The following is a 6000-nucleotide window of genomic DNA, read 5'->3' as shown; positions in this document are numbered from 1 at the left end:
ATCGATTGAGAGATGATTCTTCGGGCTCATCAAGTCAGATTATTTATTTTACATGGGATAACGGTTGTCTGTTGGCGTTGCCTATTCAAGGATCATCAGCGTCATCCCATTTTTGTTCATCGCTGGCTTTAGCCTGAATTTAACCGTTTTAGATTTCTTAGAAAAATCTCCGTATCACTGTAATAATGTTGAGAAATGGGACACCTCTTCATTCTTTTTTAATTTTTTGTTAGTTGAAATTAAGTAAAAATATTGAAATAATACAACTTATAACCATTTTATTCATGTGAGTCCCGTGAGTCCATGATTACGTGTTCTCAAGGAATTGTATACACCTGTACTGAAAATTCACTGAAAATGAGTTATAAAAAATTCCAAACATGTTCTTATCATTCTGTCACTGTAAAATTTTCAAAATGATAACAATACAAACCTATTTTGAAGTGTATCACTAGATAATATTACTCAATGCAAAATAATTATGAAATCGTGCTCGATCATCGTAATTGATACAAAAATTAATGTTTGATAAATCATTGTAATCATGAAAGGCTTAATAAATAATAATTCATGACGAATACGACGAATAAAAAAATAATCCACCGGTATTAATAATCAGAACTTCAAAATTCTAAATAAAAAAGGAAAAATAATGAGATACAGATTTATAATCAGAAAATATATCTTAAATTTCAAAATGTTGATATAACAGACGGCTCGATGCAGAGCGTGAAAATAATTAAATATAGAATTTTTAAATCAAATTTGAAGAAAAAAAAACAATGCCGAAATTACAGTGGGTGGATAGATAAGACCTCTAAATAAAGAGAAGGTCTGGATTCGAGACTGTGTCCGTCTGAGGAGTTGATATTTCTGATTAGTAATAATAATATCAATCGGACTCGAGGGCCTCGGACTAGCAAGTGTGATATGATGTGTTGTTCTGGACAGTGGCGTAGCCCAATGGAAGGCACGGGGGTTGTGTCCCATGTTTCAGTCTATGCTACCAAATAATGTTTCGTTTATACAGGGACAATGGGAATACATCATAGAAAAATATACAGGCCTATAATAGTGTGAGTGATCAGGAGTCTGAAGGAACAGGCATTATGAATAATGACAGTTCTTGTGTTTTTTTACCGTCAGGCCGAGCAAGTGTTGCTCAATAGACGAAATAATGTCCTGTTTACAGTATTCCCCATTTTCAACTTGTATTCATGAAATTACTTTGGAAATAAATTGATTGATTTGTACATGAAAGTTTTGTATATTTTGTTTAATAGCGCTATTATTCACGATAGTTTGGTAATTATATGTATTTTGTGTCGAAAGTGGAAATGAATGAAACGAAATGAAACCTACATCACAGGAAAAATATAATTTCGAGTCTCTGAATAATCGGCATTCTCGGACAAGTCATTATGCTAATGACATGTTAGGCCTATTTCAAGACATCTGTGTGCACCCTAAATTCCAAGGATTTAAAATAAATCCAGATCGGCTGTGAATAGAGTGACCAGTCGAATATTAGATTCAGTTTTAAACCTTGTAGATTTAAATTTAAATCTAAAAGATTTGAATTGAAATCTTTTGAGATTTGAAAGTTAATCCAACATTCGGCTGGTCACTATCCACAGCCGAATTGGATTAATTTTAAATCTTGGAATTTAGAGTGTGGGTAGAGGGTGGACAAGAGTGGGATTACCCCTAATAAAGGATGAAAAATCTTCCATACAAATCATTATTAAACTGTTAAATATTACACAGTGATCGAGACGAGCGAAGCAACTGTCCATTTTCTACTCCCTATGCTGAAAACAGCATAGGGAGTGCTGCCACCCAAGAGGCCCATGATGTAAAAACGGACAAGTACTCGTGAAGATGAATGCAACGTCGGCCTAGCCTTGTGAAGCTATTATGATAGAACTCACTAGCCTAAAGATAGGGGGCTTGGGGCAATGCCCCCCCCCCCAATAAAAAGAAAAAGTTTCATGACAAAGAAAACAAAAGGAGAAAAGAACAGGGAAAACGCTAAAATATATTATTTTCTGAATGTTTGGTAAAGGTCTATCACAACATTTTGAAAAGGTCAATTTTTTGCTCGTTTGCTTCGCTCGAGGGGGACTTTAAGAAAATTTTGTCACAAACGCCATGTTGTGACCCTCATTTTGGGGGCTCATTACACCACTGATAAAACTTGTGGGGTACATGACTAGACATGCTAGAAGAATCTCATTCTCGGTCTTTTCCTAATTTTGCACAAGATATCATATCATAAAAAAGTAAACCTCCAATCTGTAAGGTGCGTCAATGGACAACAACAATATGAAACATAAGGGAACAAGAAAATGGTGTTAGCAATCTATAGGTCCTATAATAACAACGGGGCGTTTTGGCGTGCGCCTGTAATCCAAGCTATGTGGACAGTTGAATTGATGCAGGGGTTCGAGGTTCGATTCCTATAGTCACGTCTTTTTGATGGTGACGTTTAATGTCTGTTCCACACGTAAACAGTCAGATCTGTTTGATACACGTCCGAAAAAAACACTCAACACACACACAATAACAATTATTTTTCTTATTTACAAAGGGCAGCCGTTTCACCTCTAATGAACTGTTCACCCAGAAGACCCTGCATGCATGCATGGAACAACAACAGAAAAACAATGACTTCAAATTCACCAGGAAACAATCAAAATAATGAAAGAAGCCCTCAACATTCAATCACTTATTATTGTCATTATCGATTAAAATAATGATTCCCCCCCAAATTTTTTTTTTTTTAAACCAATAATAAAATTTCTCCGATAAAAGAAAAAAAATCCCCCGAATGTCAAATGATGAAGTTTGTCAAATGTTCGTGAAGAACGTCACACCTCTTTTCTTGGTAATATCTCGAGAAGCCAGGGAGCCGGAGGCGACAAGTCTAAGGGGTCTGACGGACTAGTCTGGATTCTACCACTGTCTACCAAGGTATCTCAAGGTTTGATCATTCCCCCAAGAGATACTCTCAAAAGTAAGGATTAAGATCTTCAGTAATTGGAGATAAATTCTTTACCACCAAAAGACTAATGAAATGAAAGTCAGAACTGGGTTGACTGAACGCTGTCATTGTCATCTTTTTTGCAAACGAAACGGAGTGAGATGCATATTCATTTCATGAATAGGCCTACTGCAAAAGCCTGCAATCACAAGTATGAATTTGTTGCTGACAGTGAAACATATCCTACAAGACCCACCACTTACTTATTCAATAAAAATCAACGAATGATACTAGCGTTTCATGTAAATGGTATACTGAATGGAGGACTACAAAGCCTTATCAGCCTTTATGATTCCAGTAAAAGTATATATGTACATATATATATATATATTTTTTTTTTTTTGGGGGGGGGGGGGGGGTATTTCATGATTGCAATTAATGACCTTCAAATGTCATTCTATTTTTTGTTTTTACTATATCTAGATAATAAAGAGAAATTATGATTAAATTTACATTAATAATTCTATACCAATCTTATTCAAAGTCTCAATAAATCTGAATTCGATTATCTAAAATCAATTTCACATTGTATTCAATAACTTTATTGTGTAAAGTCTACCATTTTTTTTTTATATTTAGAAATTATTTGACTCCAAATGCACGGCATCTGTTAGACGTGGAGCGTTATTAGAAATCAATGTGCATGTATTTGAATTTGACATTAGATATAAAAAATACTAGCCTTCACGATGTTTCTTAACAAAAAAAATTTTCATCATCGATACACAATTCTATTATTTGTGGAGGTGCCGTGGCCGAGTGGTCTAAGGCGCCTGGCTTTACATGAAAGAGTCCGGGGTTCGATCCCCGGCTGCAGCACCTATGCCCGTGAGCAAGGCATTTAATCTACAATGCTCTTTTATCCTGCTTTCAAATAAAATGGAAATGCTATATGCATTATTGGTAACTAGGTGTGAAATTGTTTTAAATTTTTTTTATTAATTTCACATTTTCTTCAATTACTTTATTGTGTGAAAGTTTAACATTGCTTTTTAATATTCAGAATTATTTGACACCAAATTCATCGCATCTTTTAGACGTGGAACGTTATTGGAAATAAATGTATTTGAATTTGAAATTAGATATTAAAATACTAGCCTTCGGGATGTTTCTTACCCAAAATTAATTTTCATCATCAAATACAAAAATCTGATAATTCATGGATAAAGCAGGAATTTAAAAAAAGAACTAGAACGAGGTTCTATGTCAAATAGTGATGTAGGTGAAATTTCTTTCCTTTCTACTTATTTCAACGAACTGCAAAAACAAAATACGCACGAACACGTGTGGAATTTAGGAGGCACATTTGCTCACCTCTGTGAGTTCAAGGGCATCTATCGTGTTCGCCCTCCCATCCCCCGGGGGAGACATAGTAGGGATAACGTGGTGATCTTGACCTCAACAGTATTGTGCTTTCGACTTTTAGCTCCATCATCATAACATTGTCATTTGCGAGCTCTCTACTGCTGCGTCTCCAACGAAAAAAAAGGGAGTGACTTTAATTTTCTCTTAAACCACCGAAAGCACAAATGAATATCATCCATAGAAATTAACAATCATAATAATTTATATCAATAAACATGATATCACCAGTCAACATACCGCCTGAGAGTTTTTTTTTCTTTGTTCTGATTTTCGTACTAAGTTTCACAAGCCATGAAAGATGGTCCTATTCTTAAAGGACAAGTCCACCCCAACAAAAACTTGATTTAAATAAAAAGAGAAAAAATCAACAAGCATAACACTGAAAATTTCATCAAAATCGGATGTAAAATAAGAAAGTTATGACAATTTAAAGTTTCGCTTCATTTCACAAAAAAGTTATATGCACATCTCGGTCGGTATGCAAATGAGGGAATTGATGACATCACTCACTCACTATTTCTTTTGTATTTTATTATATGAAATATTTTTATTTTCTCGTCATTGTCATGTGAAAAGAAGTTTCATTCCTCCCTGAACACGCGGAATTCCATTATTTTAACATTTAGTGCTTCAGGCAAGGGGGTCCTAATCATCAAATTCGTAAAAACTTGAAACATTGTATAATTTAAACAATAAAAAAAAGAAATAGTGAGTGAGTGACATCATCGACTCTCTCATTTGGATGTAACTGGCTCGTTCATATAACTATTTTGTTAAAAATAAACGAAACTTTGAAATGTCATAACTTTCTTATTTTACATCTGAATTTGATGAAACTTTCAGCATTGTGCTTGTCTGATTTTTCTCTATTGATTCAAATCAACATTTTTCTGACGTGGACTTGACCTTCAAAGACCTATTTATCTGAATCAGATTTTTTTTCATACACAATTTGTGCATGGCTGTACATGCAGCGAGGGGTGGTGTAACTCCTATTATTAAAGTACTCACATTGTCAAGCCTTCGAACCTATTTTGTCGGATTTTGGCACTAAAAATTCCCCTATCATCCTTTAGGGTGTTTTAAAGCACCGCCAAATAGCTTGGTTGTTTCGTTCGCTCGATCGCAATCGCAATTTCACGCATTGCTTGGCAGACATTGGGGGCCTGGGAAGAGGGGTATGGAATTTGTCTGGGGAAACCGCGTAAGTTACACACCATAGTCAGGCAGCCCCCCCTGGATGCTAGAAAGTATAAATCTAACCAAATCAAATAATCTTATGGTGAAAAACTTTCTTGTGTTTTCTTTCCTTGTAATTTTTTTTTCAAAACCTGCACCCCCTCTAAAAAAAAACCCTTCCCAGGGCAAAACCATTCACGTCATACAATAATCATAAAACCACGAGAAAACGCAATAATGGTAGATATTTTGATTTATTATAGATCGCTATTATCCATAGCTGAATAGGTTTTTGTAAATCGCAAATACCCTTCCTGTACAGGAAGATAAGTGCATTGGCATCCTGCTAAATCATATCAAGGCAGGTCGCGATAGCCATCTTGAATTGCACTAATGAAGTTGAAGTCGAACTT

Source organism: Lytechinus variegatus, chromosome 2 (assembly GCF_018143015.1).
Source record: "Lytechinus variegatus isolate NC3 chromosome 2, Lvar_3.0, whole genome shotgun sequence".
Classification (NCBI taxonomy): Eukaryota; Metazoa; Echinodermata; class Echinoidea; order Temnopleuroida; family Toxopneustidae; genus Lytechinus; species Lytechinus variegatus.
Note: the sequence above shows the minus strand (reverse complement) of the source record.